This window comes from Aythya marila (assembly GCF_965140915.1).
Source record: "Aythya marila genome assembly, chromosome: 11".
In the NCBI taxonomy this organism is placed as follows: Eukaryota; Metazoa; Chordata; class Aves; order Anseriformes; family Anatidae; genus Aythya; species Aythya marila.
Window position 1 is genome coordinate 7,175,482 of NC_139052.1, and position 22,549 is coordinate 7,198,030.

The 22,549-nt window shown below is 41.4% G+C and overlaps 1 protein-coding gene across 4 annotated transcripts in view; it reads left to right on the top strand.

Annotated features, from left to right (window-relative positions):
• Positions 1 to 824: 824 nt before the first annotated feature.
• TLN2 (talin 2) overlaps positions 825 to 22,549 on the top strand; it is a 173,992-nt gene continuing 152,267 nt past the window's right edge. For 2 of the 4 annotated variants that reach the window (XM_082769056.1, XM_082769059.1), the window contains exon 1: positions 1,007 to 1,114. The gene's annotated coding sequence lies outside the window, so the exon portion shown is untranslated. Of the gene's footprint in view, positions 860 to 1,006; positions 1,115 to 22,549 lie in introns of those variants that run through there. The other 2 variants (XM_082769058.1, XM_082769057.1) reach the window with 2 other exon arrangements.

Consider the following 22,549-nt stretch of genomic DNA (forward strand, 5'->3'; position numbering starts at 1 on the left):
TTGGTATTTTTGCTGGCATTTCAAAGAGGAGGTCTGGGGGGCATTGTGGTACAGAGGCTTACATGGCCTTCCTGTGAGCGGTCGGGCCGGGAGACAACAGGAGAGCACTCGTCCAAAATGAGCAATAGTCTAGAACTTGCGTGTTGGTATGTGCATGAACATGCAGGCTAGAGAAAGGTTAAAAAATGAGGCAGAAAAAGGCAATGCAGTGAAGTAAAGCAACGAGCATGAGGAATTTTCTTTTGAAGTATTGTGGCCAGGAAATAAAGTAACACAGCACAGGAACAACGTTGGCGTGGCCGTCATGTATTTTGTGATGGCGAAGCTGATCTGTGTGCCGAACAAGGAAGGCTTCATCATGTTTGGCTGTGGGATGTTGAATTGTAGCGGATTCACTGACAGAGGCCCCGGTGTGCATGCAAGTAGCTCACGCGAGGGACTGGGTTTGCAGTCGCCTCCTTTCCCATACAGGTGTTGGCATGGAAACCACCTGTCCAGCCGTGAGTGCAGTGCCACAGTTAAAACAGGACCCTCTGAGGAGCCCCAAACCCCTCCTGTGGAACCACAGCAGCCAAGTTCTCGCCGGTGGCGTTGCAAGCGCTTCACGCAAGACCCGTGGGCGGTTTAGATCGCTGCGGCTGTGCTCAGGTGCTTGGCAGCCGTCGCCTCCCCGTCCCCGTCCCCGTCCCGGGGCTCCTCGTCCTGGCGGAGGAACGCGCCCGGCTCCCCCTGCCTCCTCCTCCCGCTCCTCCTCCTCCCTCAGGAGCGGCCGGGGAGCGCGGCTGGGGGCGGGCAGGGCGGCAGCGGCGCTGCCCACATCGCCTCAGCGGCGGCCGCGGGGCCGCTGCGGAGCGCTCAGGTACGGGCCCGGGGGCGGGCGGCGGGGCCGCGGGGCTGCGGGGCTGCGGGCCGGGCCGGGCGGTCCCGGAGTGATGACGCGCTTCCTGCCCCCCCCCGCCGGGGGTCTGCGCCTCGAGTCCGCAGCGGCGGCAGCTGCGGGAGGCGGCGGCGCGGGAGCGGGGCGAGGAAGGACGGGAAGGGAGGAGGAGGAGGAGGAGGAGAGCGGCGGGCTCGGGGCTCGGGGCTCGGCAGCGCCGCAACCACGCCGTTCCCGGTAGGAGCCCGCGGGGACCCCCGTCCTGCTCCGCCGGTGCCCGCTCCGTGCCGAGCCGAGCCGCCGGGAGGGGACGGCTCCGAGCCCGCTGCGGGCAGGGCAGGGCAGGGCAGGGGGCGGCTGCCGCGTCCCGGTGGCGCTGCCCCACCGCAGCCCCGTGCCCCGGGGCCGGAGCGGCTCCCTCGGGGCTGCGGCCGGGTGGTGGGGGGCGGCGGCGGGGGGAGAAAGCTCTGTGCTCGCAGCACGCTGCAAGTGACGGCCTCACAAGGACGATCGTGCCGTGCATGCAGCTCCGTGTGTGTGTGTGTGTGTGTGTGTGTGTGTGGGTGTGTGTGTGTGGGTGTGTGGGTGTCCTCGAGCCTCGCTGCTCCCCGGCTGTTCCTCGCCCCGGGCTGCCCGGCGCGGTGCTCCCCCGGTGCCTCCCCGCCGTGCCCGGGCACCCTCCTCCTGCCGGGCCGCCCTGCCCCGTGGCTGCGGGATGTGCTGGTGCCTCGGGGGGAACCCGCCCCGGGCTGGGCGCAGCGCCTGTCCTGCAGCTGGGGCTCCTGCTGTCTTCGTCTTCCGAGGGGCTCTGCCGTGCCGACCGGCAGCTTTGATTTATTTGGGTTCTGCATCGGGTTTTGTGTCAAAACACTGCTGCAGTGTCTAGCTGGAAAGACCATGGGAATGGTCAGTGATTCAAAAGCTCTGTCAGATTAAATAGCTGCCCGCTTTTCTCCAGCTCTTTTATAAGCTTATTTTACAGAGCTGTGTTTTAGAGCCAAGTTTGAGCCATGTTAAATTTCAAGCCAGAAGGCCAACTCTGGGTTTGAAAGCATGGTACTTCAAAGCATCAGATCTGCATGGTTGAGAGAGCCCATTAACTATGGAAAATGCCCATATGATTAGAAAGCAAACAAACAACAGATCTACCAGATTGCTCTTGCTTATGTACCGCAACATGTATTTTTATGTGTGTGTCCATGTGTTCTAAGTATAGGTGAAAGCTTCCAGTGTTAGTTTTAAGAATACCTTACAAATCGTAGTAAGTGAAAAACTTTACCATTTGTTTGAGGTAATGGTCAGACGGTGCACCTGTTAGCTAGGTTGATGATGATTGACGTTGTCTGAACTGCTACTTTTGCTTTATCTTTCAAAATATGAAATATTTGAGGCAGTTCCCTGTGATTGAAGGCTACCACAGAGCTAGGAAAAAGCCTCTTGCTTCTGGCAAGTGTTTTTCATATCAGTTTAACAACAGTTCATTTAGCTCACTGGTACTGCAGAGCTAGAGAATTAAGCTGAATTTTCTTCCAGCTTTCCCATTTTTATTGAGCCTAAATAGGAGAAGAGCTCTTGTTTCTGGTTGTGAGTCTAAGTCTCCGTGTTAGCTGTGACAAACTTGGTCAACATTTAAGTTTTGAATCTTTGTGTAAGACTTGATAATGAGTATAACAATTTCTAGTAGGATATCCATTTGTTTTATCATCCAAATTATAGCACTTTGCCCTGAATGCTTCTGAATAATTGTCCTGTGTGTTCTTAGAGTAACATCTGTTGCATGATATCATGTAATGGAATGTGGTACAGCTTAATTTAAGTTGATTTGAAACGTTGCCATTGCACTGTAGTAGTGCCTCAGAGGGCGAGAGGTTTTTTTTGAGGGGTGTGTATGTGATGGATTGGATAGGAGTAGAAGATGCTGAGAAACATCAATTTGCATTTGAACTGCAAAGGATTAAGTACTTTAACTCTGAGCTTGGTTTGCTGTGCAGTTTTTCTTAGACTTCTTTCATGATCTGCCAACTAATCTAATCACCAAATTCTACTTACATTAGGAAATGCATCTGTAGTTAAAAATATAACTGATTACTGTAAAATAGCACTGCAGTCTATTCAATTCTTTTTTTATTTTTGGAGAGGGAGGTGTGGGCTTGACAGAAGTATCTGGCCATGGCATTGCTTGAACTGCATAATCTTCATGATGACTTGTTTTTTGCTGTGAAAAAAAAAAAAACTTTATCCGATATTGCTCTGGAAAGACTTGACCCAGCATAGCAAGGATGTTCTGAAGCATGCGTAGTTGGACTATGTCGCTTAGTATGCTTACCTGTAGAATATATGTTTATCAAATCTGTGCAAGTGTGAGGTCTGGGCAGCTTCCAAAAATGCCAGCACTTAATTAGTCATTACAGCTAGACAGGAGTAGACATCCACCTCCATTCCTTGTTGTGGCATTTTAGGGTCTGACAGCTGCTGCAATAGCAATACTGTGTGTTTGTGATGAGATGTGGGCAATGCTGCTTGCTGAACCATCATTCCAAGACATAATGTTAGCATTAAAATACCAAAAACAACGTTTGAAGTAATCCTCATCTCCTCTCTAAACTTTGGGGTTTTCAACAAACTGCCAAATGTGTAGACATCCTGATTTTTTTTTTTAAATAAACTAAATTTCTTGCTAAGTTCTCATCCAGATGTTGCTTTTGCACTGGATCATAATTAAGAAGGGGAGAGATGTGTGAGAGCACTGAATCCAGCTTTCCAAAATTCATTTTTTTCCCTGCTCATGAATCCTTTAAAGATTTGGCAAGTCTGTTTATACATGTGTCTGCAGACAATAGAATGCTGATGCAAATTGAGAAGAGCAAACAAAATGGTTGGGTGTTGTTGCAAAGCAGGGGGGGGAGGCTGTCTCAGTGTGTAATATTTTGCATGTTAGGTTTCATTTGTTTGCTTTTGCATTGCAGTATGTCAGTCAGAACACATGTTGCTGGTGTGTAGTTGAAGTTGTTTCTGGTAGTTTTGTCTGTTTGTACCCAAAGGAGAATGCCAGGTTTTCCTTAGTGAGTTTTCCTTTTGACCACATGTGGTAATAAGAACAATAAGTAAATTGAACTGAAGAACTTGTGGTGGCAGGGACAACGCAAATAAAACAGCAGAACTTTTTTTTTTTTTTTTTTTTTTTTTTCTTTTTCTGTTAGGCAGAATAGTTAAGGTCTTTTTATCCCTGGATGAGACTGTTAGGAGTATGGACATCACATCTCTTTTTAAGAGATAATCTTTTACTGATTTTAAGAGAGAATCTTTTACTGAGCTACTTAGACCTGTAAATGCAAGGCTGATCCTCACGATGCTGAAATTTTGGGCCTGCTCAGTTGTTAGAAAACTGTGGCCTTCTATCTCTGGATGCAATAGGCAGATGCCTTTCAAGTGAGGCTTGGCGATGAGCCTGTGGTTAGTTTTTGTGTTAATCTTGTAACTGTGAATGCTGATTTCTGTACCTGCTAATGCTGCTGAAAACCCATTTCATGGTAGTGGCAGAGAATCTTTTCCCTGGGCGTGTTACGTGCACACATGATTATATTGGAATTGAGTTTGAATTAGCCTGCATACTTAAAGCAATTGTGATAACATTTTGATGTTTCCCACTTCCAGCTGCAAGTTGGTATTCCATCCCCTGAGATCCACCCCCTCAATTCTCAAAGCTCCAGTGCTTTTTTGCCAAAGCATATTCATAAAGCCAGAGAACACAGACTGACTTGACAACATGAGGGTGGCCATACAATAATAAGTCTTGTCTTAAAATATCTTTACAGTACTATGCTGTTGACTTCTTACTCGCAGTCCCTTTACTTGGCAGCAACCAGCTGAATTTCTGCCAAGGTGGGTCAGACAGGCACTTGAAACTGCCTCACTTGCATTCTCTGTAGGTAGCTCATCTTTCTGCGTTTGGGCAGCAGGAAGAAAGTGGCAACTGAAGTGAATTGTAAATGAACCTTGGGTCTTTCTGTCTGGCAGCTTTTGTAACGCTGAGATTTTATTTCCATAGAAAAGTGACATTTAACACAGGAAGAGGCCAGGAGGGTTTCACTCTTCTAAATCACAGCAAATAACCATTAGGGTGATGAAGAATTAGTGGTACTATATGGGACATTCAGTTTTTCAAGCTGAATAACAATTTACATTTCTATCAGCTGAGGTAGAAGTGTTTGTTACTGCAGTGTGTCAGTGTTGAGTGGGGTGAGAACTTAAATGATAGGATTGTCTTCAGTTGAGGAAGGCCTTCAGAGCTGCATAGGGATTTTCTTAGCACACATATGCTTGTATATTTGTGTCTAACGATCTGTTATTTTTCTTGGGAGCTGGTATCTGTAATATTGTACGTTTGCCTTTGTTGCAGATACGTGGAATCTAGCTTTTAATGTAGTCGATATACAGAGGTGGTATGTACTAATGGGAAAGCTGTTTAATTTTTTGGAATGTGATACTTAAAGTTCAAATGTAGACAAAATACATAAGCGTAAAACAATCTTGAAAACGTACTGGTGGTAAAAATCAGGCTTGAATGTGTATTAGTGGAAACATTAATTAGCCCTAAAGGCATTGATGGGAAGTACCTCTTATCTTTGACTGTCCAATTTCAATATGCCAAGTACTGTGTTACAGGAAACAGCAAGGTGGTACTTGCTGGAGAGACAGAGAAGGAAATCAGGGAATGAATTTTTGGCAGAATTGATAATTCAACTGTGTTGAAGAAAAGACCGGTAGTAATCGATTTGGAGGGGTGGTGGTAGCAATGTGATGGTGGTGTAGAACTAATACACAGTGCATTAGACAGGATAAAAATGTTGAAATAACAGGACAGAATTGAAATCCATCGATGGGCCTATAGATGGATGTATGAATAAATGAGGTCAGGAATCAGAACTTGAATGCTGCATTTCCCTGTAGCTTGCAAGTTCTGTGTTTCCTTGTAATCATCCTGTTTTTGGCCACAAATTTTCTTGTCTTAATTTTTGTTCCTGGTTTAAGGAAACATTTCCCGTTGGCAAGAGGTATCTGAGTTACCTGGGGAAAGGATCGAGTATTCGCTGCTGCTGCATGGCAGGACTGCAGGGTCAAGCAGAAAGAAATAGTGGCAGGCCTCCTGAGCCAGAATATCACTGAAGGAACTACTACGGGGAGGGAGAGAGAAATGCCCAGCTTCACTTTAAAACAGCAAAGGCTGTGGGAAATGAGATAATTTTGTTGTGATGTTTATAGCACTCCTGGGAAATGTTATGTGCATTAGCTTAAGATGTACAGTCCCCAGAGGAGAACCCAAGGTCTTATGTGCACCTACCCTGGAAAATGTTAATATTTTGAATTAAAAATTAAAAAAAATCATTGGCTGGTTTTGCGGTTGTAGGTAAGGCCTGGGTCAGTGTGGTTGTAGGTGAATTGCCTAATTCCATGTTCAGCTGCAGCATGATGCTAACCAGACTTAAAAGCAGCTGAGGATGCCAAGAGAAACATAACTGAATGTACAGAAGAAAAACCCATGAAGGAAGCGAGATTAACTGGATTTTGCCTAGTGAGGTAGGAGAGGCCAGACTGTGCATTAGCGAAAGCACAAACCCAGGCACCAAGAGGACAGAAAGGGGATTGCAATGAGTTAGATGGGCCTTGTCTAAGGCCACTGCGTGTAGAAGATATAGTTAAGTATGGGATAAGTTCAAATGGATTCATGGGTTCTATATGGGTGAGTGACATTTTGTCCCTTGAGATACAAGAAAACAAAGGCCAGGGGCTAAACAGAACGAACCCTTCCCAGGAGCAGGAAATAGTTTCCTAGAGATGCTACCTGTATCCATTGCACTGCCTGTGGTAGTTGGACAACATGGATGCTTGAGTTTTTCCTCCTTTTCTATGCTGCCCTGTTGTGTTGTCCAAGACAGCCACCTCGTTCCAGAAGAAGCAGATACTCAGCTCTTATGGGGAGACCCGTAGCTGTTCCTGAAAGAAAATGGTCCAGGCTTGAGAGATCCCATGGTAGTGATCACAAGAAACCATCCCATGTTAACACCAAGTCTTTAAGTACCAAAAAGTGCCATGGAAAACAATACTATGAAGCTTGATGATCTCGAGGAAAAGAATTACGTTTAGTAGCTGACCATGTAGTGGTACAGTATGGTTTACAAGTCCAGCTGTGCAAATCAGATAAAACCTGGGAATTTTTCATGTTGCAGGGTTTTGAGTGTGCCTAGCAGTGTTATGGTGTGTTATTTTTTTCTGTGTCTGGGGATCACGGTAACCATGCATTTGGAATTGTATTATCTGTCTTCATGCTTTACTTTGTAGGCAATTCATGGCAAACCCTGCGGTGTCTGGCCAGTGCTGTGCTAAGAACGCTGCAGGCCACTCCAGGTGACAAATACTCAGCAGCTGTACCACTTGGGGACAGAAATCGTGGAATCAGGCAGGCCTGATACTGGCCATGCTAGCCAACCATTTCTGCAATAGTTGCTCTGTTCATTAGTGTTAGGGAATCTGGTGCTTAATAAAATTATCAACTTTTTATGAAGTTGCTTTGGGAACTTCTGTAAGAGTCATCTTAACACAAAGCTCGGCAGCTGCTCGGTGTGTGTGTACATGTACATCCGTATTAAATCACTTTGAGTAGTCTGCTTCCTAAGCATGCTAACTACCCTGTTTTAACCAGATACTTGAGTTTTCTTTGGTTGAGGCTTTTTTTTTCCCCTTCCATAGAGGAGGTTGTTACAAGGAGTACTGTTAGCCCAGCTCCAAACCAGAGATTATTGGTTTTATGAACAGTCTGGAACAAGGGATGCTCTTTGTTAGTAACTTGTGCCTGTTTTGATAAAAAAAAAAAAATTATCTATGTTTGTTTGTTCATGGAGGTTCAAGTCATGTTCTCTTAGTCCGATTAATACTTTGTCTTTAGCTCCTTGTCGTTTGGTCTTGATAAAGCATTGCTTTATACAGTTTACCATGCTTGGTTGTCTGACAAGCCTTGACCATATGAGGTATTTTTAATTCTGTAATTGGTGGGATGGTGATGGCATGCTATAGCCCATCGGTGTGGGTTTCTGCGTTTTCACGGTCTTGCAGTGGGGTAAGATCACTTGCTTGTTCTTAACTTCCAGAACTTAATTTTAGTCTGCAGCTTTGGGTGCTACTTCTTGCTTTGTGTGCCCTACACATGAACAAAAAAACTTTTTTTTTTTTTTTTTTTTTTTTGCCTCACTTTGTGAGATCGAGTTCTAGTGTAAGTGATATATTACCCATTTCCTTACATGGTAACTCGCAAGCTACCGATGAAGCCGTGAGTAGTGTTGTAGTCATGGTTAAACAGAAGTTATTGTGTTCAAATACTGATGATCAAAGCAGAGTGGGAAGGGGGATTTGAAGTCTGTTTGCTCAGGTGTTGAACTGAGGTGTTCAGGATCCTGTATTCTTGTATAGCTGCATATTAGAAAAGCTGCTAGCCATGCATTGATCCTGCTGGTTGATGCACATGGATTTTGAAGGAAAAAAACAAATCTGCCACAGTATCTTTGCATGCAGCAACGCTTTTCAAGCGAGATGAGATGAATAAGATCATCTGTAGGGTCCCTACAGAGGGCCCTAAACCACTTGTGCATTTCCTTGGTTAGAATTCCTTGTCTTCGCTTGCCTCGCATTCTTGTACTTTAAATGGGCTGTTCAGTAGTGTGACCCCTGTGTGTTGTGTTAACAAACAAATTCTAATGATCACGCCTTTGTGAAGTGTGGCCTCAGGTCATGCCGCATAAACTTTTAGAAGTAAGCATTCCTAAATAATTGAAGTATTTTTTTCTTTTGTCTAGGACTTCTAAGACAGGACAGTAATTCTTAACTCAGTTTGTTTGTTGGCCAACACAATGTAGTTTTCATCTTGCCTTAGGCTACAGAGCTTCCCTTAAAGATAAGTTTCAAGTACCTGCTAAACATCTGCTATCAGGCGGCAATACCGTCTTGGTACCCACCCAATAAGTGTATCTCTGCATGTACAGCTCAGCTTTTCGTAGCTGTCATGGGAGTTGTAAGGAATTAAACACAACTTCAGTCCCTGGAGAGGATGCAGAAGCAAGGTGGGCTTGCTGATAAGTCCCTTCGGTAAAAAGGGAAGATTAAGGAGGGAGTTGCTTTTTCAGTTGTTTACAAGGAACCTCATAAAACCAAAGGAAAAATTTAGAATGAGGACAGAAAATACATGGGTAAAAGAAAAGAGAGCAGTTTTTTGTTTTGTTTTGTGTTTTTTTTGTTTTTTTTTTTTTTTTTAACTGTAGCTTTGTAAAGACAGAAGATTTGCAGTATAGTGCAATTGGTATTGACTGATTGGTATTGATCTTTTATTTCCTTGACTCTATACTTAAAATTTCTTGCTCAAGTTGTACCTTACGTTATTTAAAATAAAATTGCATTACTACCTCTGAAGTAGTCTTTGTACTAGTATGATCAGACAGTGAAAGCAATCATCTTAACTTCTAGAAAGTCTGTTTCAATGTAGTGAGTATGTGGTACCAACATGTATTTCTTAAAGGCTTTTTTTTCCTTTTAGAGTTAAATTGTTTTTTAAGAGGAGAGTCCCCAGTTTACCATATTTTATTTGTGACATTGTTCTATACATTTATTCTCTGGGATCCCTCTCTCCCTCATTCGGAATGGGTAAGAATAGCAGGAAGCAGCTGTGGGTGCTACTTCACATGTCAGGTGAGTCAAGATTCTGGAGACATGTTGTGCAAGTGATGCTTACCTTCCTTCAGGTAAAACCATCTTCCTTGGTGTTCATTAGAGGACAATTGTTTGTTTGTTTGTTTTTCTGCCTGGTCAATTTAGAGATACTTGAAACATTTGTACTTGTTGGGAATTTGCTGTTGGAAATTCTAGCAATTCATGTTTGAGATGTCTCCAACTGGCTTAGAATTAGAAAAGCTTTCTTCTGACAATACTTACAGAATATTCAAATGCGCGTAGGAAAATGCTCGTTACTCTGTACCACAATTAGGTAGTATGTAACTGGGTACTTACTGAGTACTACGCTAATGAAGACCTAGTAGTTGTACAACAAAGCTTGTCTAAGAAGCGTGACTCTTGGAAGCAGCTGGTTGGATCTAGGCTTGGACAGTGCTGGTTGACAGAGCACTGTGAGTGTGTCAGTGACCACTAGGTAGGGAAACAATGGGCACATGTGATAGTGGAGCTGGAACAAGTAGGGCAGAGGTTACCCTTTCCTTCTGTTTCTTGGTTTTTGTTCTTTAGGGTTTAAGGAATGCTTGCATGAAAGCAACTCTTTCTTCAAAATGGGGCCAGACTGAAGTATTTGTATAAAAAACTTCAGGTGATATGGTTTGGCGAAGAATGTCAACAAGTGAACTTGTGTTACTGTTCAGCATACTTTGATTAGGTAATGCAAGTCTTGGGAACAAGGAAGTGAGATGTGAATGGTGTTGCAGAATCCTGGTGCTAGTTCTTTACCCTGGAAATTCAAGGGGTTATAACAAAGGATCTGTTTGTGTTCATCAAAAAAAGTAGTAGTGTCACGTGAAAGATGCAAGTCCTGACTAATAACTATTAGAGTGAATTCAGAGCAGAATTTCAAAAGCTAAAAATGTGCATTTCCAGCAACCCTTGGTTTCCATTGCAGCTTTGATATTTATTCAAGAAATAAAGTGGGGATCAAGGGCACACAATCAATAAGCATTGGCCTCTTTTAAGTGTGTGGTGTCCAGAGACATATAACCAGCTTTCTGGAGATATCCACGGTTAGATGTGTGAAGACTAAGGCATTTGTTTCTCCTTGTTTAGTTGCATCTACTTTGGAAGGCTTTCTTTGGCACGCAGAAGGGAAAAGGTTCTCACCTCTTCTGCAAAATCCTTTATGTAAAGAGGATACCTTTTAGGAAGGTTTTGACTATAATAGAAGTTCTGTCAAAGACGATTTCTGTATTATGTAAACTTGAAATTATATGTCGGATACATGAGCAGATAGTGGCTGTTGTTTCCACTCAAGGGGGGTGAGGTTTAAAGACTGTGTGCTTAACCATCTAATTGTTTAATAATAAAAATTGGCTAAGCCTTGATCTTAAGGTTCTCTCATCTCAGTGTTATACTGCAAATGAGTGATACAGTGGTGTGTCTTCCTAGTGGGATGAGTCAAGAACTAAAGCATTTGAAATGCCTTTGCTTTAGAGGAGTCTGATTTTCTTGTGCTGGAGGAAATAAGCTGATGATTATACTGCTCTGAGACGGTCTGGAAAAGTCTGCAGAGTGCTGCAGCTTATGAGTATAATAGATTACAATTTAAGTTTGCTTATATTGACAGTTAGTGGTTTCAAGTGGTCTCTTGGCTTGTTTGGCAGCAAGTCTTGCAATAGTTAATGTCTCATGCAGCTAAACAAAGAAGCAGTCTTTCTTGGGTGTTTGGAAGAAATATATAGGCCAAAGGCAGTGCTCACCAAGTAGCACAGAAAATGAATTTGTCAGTAACATGGCTTTGAAATCCCCGAATCAGGAAAAGAGGAAAAGAATCTAATTGTTTCATGTATCTTCTGTTGTCCTGCTGTATCTTCTGTTTAATGGTTTCAAATACATAGCAACTTAGTGTTACATAAAACAAGGTGTAGATAGGAGGTGGTTTCCATGCTTCTAACTTCAAATGAAGTGTGTTGATACCATCTCTCATTGAATGGGGTTGTTCCAAGTTCTAGTCCTACTGGAATAGCTGTGCAATGGTGTTTGTGCTTACTGTTTGTTTATTGAGGTGTTGCTAACAATTACACAAGATAGAAGTGCAAAATGAAGTTTGACAGGGCTCAGTAGCAACTACAGGATCGTGAACACTAAGAAAAATGGTGTTCAACTTGCTAGGGCCCTAGGTTACGCCTAGGATGTAAGGATTTAGGTTTACAACTTGGAAAAGTGCATCTCTAGGTAATGTGGAAGACTGCATATACAATGCAAAACTGGTTTACACTTGATATTTGTAAGAAGGACTGCAGTAGCATTCAAGCAAAGAAAGCTTTTTTGATTGTATTTTAAGAAGGTAGGGCTACCCTTGTCTTATGACTGTTACTATGCTTGAGGACAGTGCAGATTATTCATGAGGTGGTCAAGTTGTGTTTTCTGTCACATATACTTATGATGTTCTCTTCTATCGAATGCAGTTTTTCTGTTATCCGTGGAAGCAGTTGAAGTCTTTGAAATACAAGGGGAATCTGTGTACCTGTAAGTACGCAGAACCGTTGCACCCTCTATCAATGAATCACTGGCATCTATTTTTTGTTTCTGCATTCTCATTCTCTCCCTCTCTCTCTCTCCCTCTCTCTCTCTCTCTCTCTCTCTGGGAAAAGTGAGCTTGGTAGTTTAAGGCCAAGTTCTCCTGTCACTTGATATTTCGCTCTTTTCGCATGTAGCCAACTGTGGATTCCAGGGCGCTGCTGGGGATCAGAGCTGGGTAGCCATGTGGGCAGGACTGATGTGGTTATACATGCTACAGTCTAAGTCCTCAACTTAGCACAGTATTTTCAAATTGTTGCATAAGTAAATTAAAAAAATAATAAAAAAAAAAAAGCAAACAGTTTCCAGATGTGCCCCATCAGGTTTGGCTGATGATAGATGTTACTTTAAGTGTATTCAACAGATGCCATGCCTAACATTACTGTAGTAGGGATTTGTTTCCTGTACATCTGACATTCAGAATCCAGTTGTGTCCATGGTATCACTGAATAGGAATTACCAAAAGTATAATTCAAATGTAGTAACATATTTTTATGAAACTATTTGTTAGCAGGATAAAACGAAGACTATATAGATGAACAAGACTATTGCATTTAACACTGGCGTTTTAGGTTAAGAACGTCTGAAGCCCATCTTATTATAGGCTCAGATATCCAAAGTACTGGCCTAATAATCCGAAAACCACTTTGGCAATACTTGTTCAAGAACTTGTTACTGATGATGCTGTACGTGACAAATTAGCTATTTTTTGATAATGAAAGTGCAGCTTTTAACCTTCATGGGTGAATTGCTATCTATCACAACGAATATTGAAAACCAAACCTAATGATACTGAGCTAGGTTGTGTAGCTAATGGTATTTTGTCTTGATAGCTAGCAATTTGGGAAAGATTAAAAGTGTGTTGTATCCATTTTACCTGCGAGTTTATTCCTTTGTATTCAAGAGGATATAATTGACTTCATCTTGCAGTGATGTGTAACTTTTAGTATATTTTCTTTCAGCTTCCTGAGTGTTAATATCACTTTGACTGGGAGGCTTTTAGCATCTGGCATGCTCTCTACTTGTGTGTTGTTTAGCATTTTATAGGTTCAAATTCTGTTAAACTTAGTTAAGATGAGCTGTTATGTGTGTGCTTTTAATTTTCTTGTTCATTTTTAGCGGCAAAAAGAGGAAGCTTTAAGATTTTGTTAATTTTGACTTGTACTTGGAATATGAGGAGCCCATTTTTTGGTGCACTGTAACTGTATCATGTATACTTAAGATGAAAGTTTGTTAGCCTTTGTTACTACTTATCGCAAAACTCAGAAATACATTTCTTGGATTTTGGTGTTAATCTTTTGTTTCTTAAATACTTGTTTTTTCTTATTTGTGAAGCTTTAATTTTTAGGGCAAATATGTACGTGTTTTTCCTTTATTTTCTTGCCTTCCTTCCACCCTCCCCAGTTGTTGACGTGGTAAACACTCCCAAAATATTTAGTAGCTGCATACTGGAGTGCAGCCTGTAAAAATAAAGGTGTCATTCCCTGGAAAATGAACGCCTGCAAGCACTGCTGCAGTTACTGTCCTATTTTCCTATTTTGAGAAGAGCAAATCCTATTATACCTCAACTTCAATAATTTTGTCTCTTCAACTAGGTGTTTCAAGACTTCAGATGAATGCCATTTAAAAAAAAAAAAAAAAAAGAAAGAAAGAAGCAAACAAAATCAACAACAACAAACCCTCACAAATTCAGTGTCCAGTTATCAGGGATAGAGCACTTGGCCTCTGTAAAAAGCTGTTTTCTTTGATGGTTGGCAGATCACAGGACAGATAGCTGCTCTTTGATTCTCCTTTTGCTACTCTAAATAGAGAGCATGTATTTCAATTGCTTGGTGCTAATACTAAAAACAAGCCTTGCTTTTTCGTGTTGGGTGTGGTTTACAAGAAGTACTTCGTTCCAAATCCTGGTGAGAAGAGCTCATTACCGAGTTGTTCCAGCAGCACGAGATGCACCATCCAGACAGAACAGTTGTCATTAATTCCACTTTCTTCTCAGTTCATTATGTTCTGTGTGGAGATAGGGAGTTTATTCATGGATTAGCAGGTATTGATAGCAACAATTCTGCAAGGTTCAGATCTTACATTAAGGGGGTAGGGATTAGACTTCTATGCAGTGAGGAGCCTAACTTTGCTGTGGAATCTTAAATCCTGTGTGGCAGTGCACACAAGAAGTAGAGTGAAGCTGGGGGTGCTTGTGTTATATGAGTGACTGGCTTCTCCTCTCTTTCTCAAATACAATTTTTTGATATACTTAGATCATGTAAGGTTGTTGATTGAACCAGTGTAAATCTTCAAGGTCCATTAAAAGCTGGATTCTACCCCTTACATTACATTTTAAAGCAAATCTCACCAGCACTTAGTATAATTTCATGCATGCTTTTCTCTGGAAGTCTTTTTGTTTCCATTCAAGAGTAGGTAAAGCGTTTGCTGTTGGTACCAGGTTGTAATAGCTGCCTTATCAGAAGACATGAAACTTCTCATGCAGAACTCTGATCACTTCTGTGCTAAGCTTTGTAGTAAATGTGGTTGTAAAGCCTGTTTCTTCCTTCAGGTCAGCAACGAAAATGCAGGTTCTGTGCTGGTTCTTGTGCTGGCAAAGAATTTGTGGTGATTCCAACAGAGCAGCAAGCTGATGTTCATTCTCTTGCATGCAGGAGCATCTACAAACCAGCCTCCTGACAGGAGTAGCTACAGTGCTCACTACCATGCACTTTTTCCAGGAATTAATACCATAAATGATCTATAGTACAACACTTAGCTTCTTGATGCAGTTAGGGCAGAAAAACATTTGGGCAATGAGTTGACAGAAGACTTGTTTGACTTGCAATGTGCCTAGCAAATTAAATCCCCTCCTAACTCTTCAAAATTCAAAACATTCTTACGTTTGTAATTTGAAGTAGTGTTAATTAATTTGACATTAGGACGGAAGTCATGATCAACAGTGTGCTTTGATATTTATTTTTATATTTTTTTTGTTATTTTTATGGGTAAACAAATAGATGTCATTAATGTTCCCCACTTTTTTGAAGTTGGACTAGAAGCTGGAGACTCCCTTTGAAAGAATGTTTCCTAATGTTGAAGTTTGCTTTCTGAAGGATACTTGCAGCCAAACAACATTTTCAAATAAGCCAGAATAATGCAAAATCTATTCCTACAGCTGATAAGGAAACTGGTGTTAGTTGTGCTTCCTTACTCCACATTTCAATGCCAGCTACTTCAGAGTTCATTGCATTTGGCATTAAAAGAAACGACACACAGAACACGAACTGCTGACTTTGTTAGTGGTTTGTTGTAGAGATGGTCAGTGTAGTTTGTCTCTCCAGTTTATGAAGTTTTCCGATTGTTGCTTTAGAGCATTTTATTTGAAATACTTGTGCTTTTTGTTTATTTCTCCCTTCCCAGCAGAAGTAGCTTAGAGAATTGAGTATTAATTTGGAAATGACCTTACTTGCCTTCATTTATAAATAGCAGTGAGAAAGAAGGGGATTCCCCTGCTGCTCACACCCCATTCATAGCTTCCTTTTTGTGTTCAAACTGTGTCTTACAGTGTGCTTTGACTTCGAGTCCTCAACAAGTTGCAACAAATTCAGATGTACTCCAAAAACAATGCACTTTGGGTCATAAGCTGGGAAAGTCACTATGATATGTGTTTATTTTATTTTATTTTATTGTTTGTTTTTGTTTTGTTTGCTTTTTGCCTGGGACAGGATAAAAAAATTAGGTAACAGGAGACTTGTTTAAATGATTCTTTTGATATTAATAGCTACATGTTATTTTGTGTATTTCATGCATTGATCTGCTATGCCTGAAACTTGAAGAAAATAAATCTTGAATGGGTGATAGAAAGGAAAAAACTTTTTGTTTATATTACTTTCCCTTGCATGGCTATGGTTCTTGTACTGCAGCTGTCATGGAAGCTAAGTTCTTGGAATAAATTATGAAGAAACTTTGCAATGTTTTGATGTGTGTTCTTTCTTTAACATTAAAAATGAAAAAAATCTTCAAAACTGTGATATAAAACATTAATAAAAATGCACTCTTATTAAATCAGGTATTTTAGTATCACTATTGCTAAGTGTTCTGAACCATTCAGTTACAAATATTGCAATGCTAGTTAGTTGATAATTGTCTTACTAAAATGTAGCTTTGGCCAAATACAGGTAGGTGCTGGCATTTACCTTGTATGCCATCTTCAGATCTTACTACTTATATCTCTGACTTTGCAATGCAGTAAGTGTTGGTGTGTTGGAAGCAGCTGGTTACTTAAAACATGATTGATACTTGATCTAGATCCTTGATCTTGAAAGTAATACCACTGGGACAACAAGAGTCCTAAGTCAGCGATTTCTAGTGGACTGAATGAAAAACACCTGTTTGCTGCACTGCTGCGTAAAATGTTCTGTATCTGGCAGGTGGATGATAAAGCAGAGTTAGTGGTGATGATGTGATTCAGTTGTTTAAGGGAAAATGGAGTTAGCTTGGTTTCTAACTTGACTTAAGGGATAATGAAACTCATTTGGCATAGGTATTTGTTTTATATCATTTATCAAATCAAGGTACGAAAGCTGTGGGAGAAATTAGAATTAGTCTGAAAAAGGTGAGCTGCGAATAGCCTCATGCCAGTCCTTCTCTATCCTTTCAGGCACTCTCATCAGACAAGCTAAAATCAGATTTGTCTGATTCAGCCTCTCCATGACTGACACAACTAGGTCAGGAGCAGTGATTGTTTTTGCACAGCATCTCTTGCTCATGCCCCGCTTCCCTACCCCCATCCCTTGGGTGCCCATTGGAGTGTAATTCTCCCTTATTGGACATTTTGTAATTTCACGTCTTGGATCTTTGTCACCTATGTCTTTTAATTCACAATGCTGGACCTAAGACTGCTGAAACAGTTAAGAACTCAGTCCTTCAGATGTGATCATTGTTTTCTGTTCCCTTCTGCTGGCTTCAGTACTCAGTCTTTGATTCTACACTCAGATCTGTTCCTAGGTTTTCATGCTGTCAGCAATACTAGCCAGAATCTTCTTTTTCACTAAAGATACACTGGAAGTAACATGATTCATGAAAATCAGTACTTAACTTTTCATTTATTTTAGTTTCAGGTGAGAAATCTGCCTGCTAATATAATGTTTAGTTGGCTTAAAACTTTTTTTTCGTTTTGTTTTGTTCTTTCTATGCTGTTACGTTCAGTACTCTGTTGAACTCAGTTTCATGGTATTTTGAGAGTACCACTGAGGGAATGTAATTTTTCAGCAGGGCTTGATATTGTGGACCCTTAAGCTGTTGCAGTCAACCTCAAAAACTCCAACACGTAAACTTATTTGTTAGCGTGGCAAGAGCTAGAACTTTTGTTTTTCAGGTTTTGTTAATGAGCATGGTTACAGTTACAAGCAGATGAGTTCTCAGTAAGCCTATCTTTTGGCTGCAGTTCAGTTGTTGAATGTAAAAACTGAGGGGGTGTGCACTGGAAGTGCCTACGTAGCATAATGTATGACGTCCTGATGGCTTTCCTAAGCAAAGTTATTTTTAGGGCAATGAGGCAGGCAGTATCTCTACAGGCGTTACTGTGCATACATGGCTTATGAAACATGATTTGTAGTAATAGGGTTCTCAGTGAAGAAGCTACAGCTATCAGGAGCCCTGGATCTTACATGTTGCTGTTTGTTGGACTTCACTCCAGCTGTATGCAATCTTTATGAGTCACTAATGCCTCATGCAGGCAGCTGGTTGACCAGTAACATCACTCCTTTGAGAACTGAAAAAAATAAAACTAATTGTAGAATCTCTTCTGTTAGGACCTGAACAGGCCTGCCCAGAAACCCTCTAACACCTTAGTTTTAGCTTTGAATACCTCACAGCTTTAGCTTTGAATGCCTCTGTGGGCATTATTTTATAACTTGCTAGGCAACATGCTGTTAAAATCTTGCTATTGCTTTAGTTAACTTTATATCTACTCAATTTTAAGTGACTGAAACCCAGAAGTATTGTCATTGTTGGTTATTGTTTTCTATGCGCCAGTTCTGGTGCATAGGTCTAGAGGTGGCTCCGTAATTGTGTACTGCATCTGTAATATGTTGGTTAGAGCCTGGAGAACTTACAAGCTTGTTAGGCATCAAACAATGGTTTGAAAATAGTTATGTCCCCTGGTTGGACTAGTGGGGAAATTCCAGCTGCACAATTGAAAGTACAGTGGAAAAACCCTTAGGAAGTAGACTTGAAAGTGAGTTGAATAGTCCATGTCCTCGGTTCTTGATCCTTAAGGTCAAAGGAGATGTGCCTACAATTTTCCCTTACCTGTTCATGCATGTGGGCATGACACATATATATGTGTGCACACAGAGCTAACCTCAAGTAAGCAATTGCTGAGTCCTCTGCTCTGTCCAGTAGAAGAATGGATTTACAGAAGCTGTGGCCTGTCACTGTAGAAATCCCTGTGAAAGACCTAGGTTGGTTTGATATCTGAGGTCTACTTGCTTTTCCCTCTGTTTCTTCTCCTAGCATTACCAGGCTCCCCAGATGAAGCAAGGAGGGTCTGTAGCTCAGGCTTGGCATCGATTTAGTTGGTAGCTGTGCAATCAACTCCATTCACAGAGCTGTTTTTTATGTGTGAATGAAGGTGGAAATGCTATATGCATTTTTCAGAACTATGCGACAGGACAATTTTTTTTGTTGTAAGGACAGAAATGCAAGGTATCAGAAGTCAGTGGCATTGTTTAATAAGGGAGAAGCTGCTCCCTTATTTATAGTTGCCTCAAAAAATGGAGTTTTACATCTTCCTTGCATTCCCTTTTCTCCTGAGCTTCCCAGCTATTGTGGGAACTCCACGTGTCAACTACAGTGTATAACGCACCTGTGTTTTAGGAGTGTAGTGAGAAAAGAGGTTGCTTGGACTTGCCCGTGTGAGAGAGGAGAGGCAAACGATGTGAACAAGAGACCTGCAGCATGAGGTGGGTGGCAATGTTGAGCAAGAAATCTAGAACATGGACAAGAAGGGATGAAATGTGAGGATGAAATGTCACTTTCTGAATGAGGGGTGGGGGTTATGGTGCCAGATGTGAGATCAGTTTTTATAGCCACTGGTAAAGCTGTAAAAGCAGCAGAGCAGTTTATTTCAGAATGTTAAGTATTTTTGGTCAGAGCTTTTTGATGGACAAGGTACTAGTATCAGGCAGTGACAGGTAAGAAGTCCTAGTAATTAGTCCAGGGTTTTGGGTAGGATGATTACACTTTAGTACTTCTGGTTCCTCGATCTTCTCCCACTCTGTGGCTGAAAAGCTCTGTCTAGAGGGATTCCTCCCTCACCTCATCACAGGTTGCTGATAGGAGGAGAAAAGTCCAAAGTCGTCTTCACCTGAATTGTTATCAAGTTTAAACACCTGGAATGTGGGGAAAATCTAGACAAATGAGACTGCTTTGATATGAGTTTGTCTTGTGGTTATGAACTTTTTTTGGATGCACAAAGACAGCTTTTGGGCTTGAACTGTCAAATGGCTGAAATATTAAAGATGTATTTTTTTTTGGTTGAATAGCAGCCTTTGTTTCCAAAAAGCATTACAGAAACTTGAATCACCCATTTAGTCTTTAAGAGAAAGATTGTAGACACTCCAAATTCTCTCTTAAGGCCAACTTCTCTTTTCTGGTAACGTGCACGCCCTGTGAACAGATATTTGCCATTAAGCCAGGACTGTTACTTTCATTTGCTACTTCCCAACTGTTAGTTGCTGAAACCAATCTCTCTTCTTTTTCACTGTTCTCCTTAGCCAATTCTCTTCTCTCTCCCATGTAGCTCTTCATCTTTCCAAGAAAGGGTTATGGATTTTAAAGGTAGATGAAGGGGAGAGTTTGCTCTGTGGTGGCCATGAACAGAAATACTGGAGCTTCTCTTGCCTAACTTAGGTCGAGAAGCAACAGGCACAAATTGAAACACGGAAAGTTCCATCTGAACATGGAGAAAAGCTTCTTGACTGTGAGGGTGCCCAAGTACTGGCAGAGGTTGCCTGGACAGGTTGTGGTGTCTCCTTCTTCAGAGATATTCAAAACCCATTTGGATGTGATCCTGTGCAACCTGCTGAAGGTGACGCTGCTTGAGCAGGGGAGTTGGGCTAGATGACATCTAGAGGTCCTTTCCAACCTCAGCCATACTGTGATTCTGTGACTGAAGAGAGCAAGTGTCTGAAAGGTAAAGGATAGTGGTTTGGGTGCCTAGGGGTTTTATGGCTGTCTTTGTTTTAAGGTTCCAGCAGAGGTTAGCTTCTACAAGTTGGACAGCAAAGCTGCTGTTCTTCAAACATTTGAAGTGTTTTTTGCATTCATAGAGCTAAGTTTTAGATGAGCTGTAATTCAGAACCGTGGAATTGGAGTAGAGCTGGTGCTGCTGGTATTGTTAGCTCAGCAGCATGATGGGTTAGCTTTTTTGTAGTACTGAGTACAAATATTATTTACAGAAATGAACTGGTCGCCTTACTGCTCTTCTTCTACCTCTGTTGGTGATCTCTGCCCTACTTTAAGCTTATTTGTTCTAATACTTTTCCTTAAATAAAGTAAAATAATCAAACTGAATACAGAATAGCTTGGTAAAGAAACCTTGAACCCATATGTTTTCTATGGGGAAAATAAGAAAAGCTTAAGTCATTATTTTGCCTTTGGTTAAATATATTTGAATGTGACACTACTGTCAAAATTGATGCTGTTGATTCTCCAGACCATATATTTAGGAATTTTCCTTGCAAATGTCTGGTATATAGAGCTGGTTAATAGAAGAAATCACTTTTGTCACTTGAAATACTGCAGTGAGATGCCTTTCATGCTTACAGAAAGTATTTGTCTCAGATCTGAAGTACAATCTTATTCAAATCTACTTTTTGCTGCACAACAACAAATTCCTTAGGGAAGCCTTAGTGGGAATTTTGAAATGGGCTGAGGAAGCAAGACTAAAACCTTTATGTATAAGGTTTTAGAATAAGATGGGGGGAGACGCGGGGGGGGGGGGGGGGGGCGGAGAGGAAGGGAGGAGGATGTTAACAGTGGAACCTTTTTGGTTTTAATGCTGTTCAGATTCTTTGCAGTGCAATCGAAGTTGCTGGTCTCAACATGCTCATTAATATGTGAACAATTATCTGACACTCAAGTAGACTAAAAGCATCTGTTTTAAGCTACTAGTAAATATGTTTGTGGTATATCCAACACTTCTTTTAAGGTGGAGAACAGTTAATGCATTAACTCTTCAGCTTTGACAACTTACTGACAAACTTGTATCTTGTAAATGTGAAGCCGCTAATAGTTGAAGACCTTTATGCTGATGCATTCCAGTTGCCTTGCACAAATGTGTGGGGTGGGCCTTCATTCTGTGCTTGAAAGTTATTAACAAAGCCCCTATTTATTCCAAATGAATGGCAGCTAAATAAAGTAGGCTGCAATAGTTTTATCTATGGCATTTATAGGGAGTTAAGGCTTAAATGAGAGCTGGGAGAAGGACAAAGCCAGCTATCATTCCAGAGCAATATAGCTTGCAAATACGCCTGGTTTTGTTGTAAGCCAGGCTGTTTTCGTGTGTTCACAAAGTTCTGTGCTGGGTAACAACCTGCACTGCAGACTGATGATGAGGACCTTTGGCACCTATAGCATCTGTGAAACTAGAAAGATAGGTTCATATGTTTATAGGGAACCTGCTTATTCAGTGCTCCTTCAGCTATCATAAAACATGTTGCTAAGACATGATAAATTCAGTTCTCAGTAACATATAAGCTACTGGGAAAATTTGACTCGTTTCAACACTGGGAAGATGTTTCATATTAAATGTTCTAGGGATAGGATGGTGAATCTTTTGCTATCCTACACTTTAGCTTCTTTAGCTACCAGTATAGAAAGGATGAGTCTTCTCTGGTTACAACTGTACAGCTAAGAAAATAACGTGCAGTCTCCCCAGATATGAAAAAATCATTCTCGGGCACAAATGTAGAAAGCAGAGGTGACTTATCATATCCAGTAGGCTAAAAAAACACTATTCCTTTCTACATGTGTCTTGAAGTCTTTTATAAGCATTGCAGTGAAGTATCTGTAGTCTTCGTGTAAATTCATTAGTCTTATTCCTTTCATTCCTGTAGATGCATGATATAAATGGTTTGGGCTGAAATCGAAGTGAGCGATTTTTGGAAGTAAAGTAGCATGATAATTTGTTTAAAAGAAGAGCTAAGCTTGTGCCATCTGCTTTTGGCAGAAGTTGCCATAAATACTCTTAACGTGAATATAAACGTAACACTGATTGTGTTGGAAAAGCTGTGATGGTGAAGTCTGTTAAGCAGATTTGCACAATCCTTTGCCTGAAAAAGCTCATTCTAATGCAAAATAACATCCAAGTTCACCTTTTCCAGTACA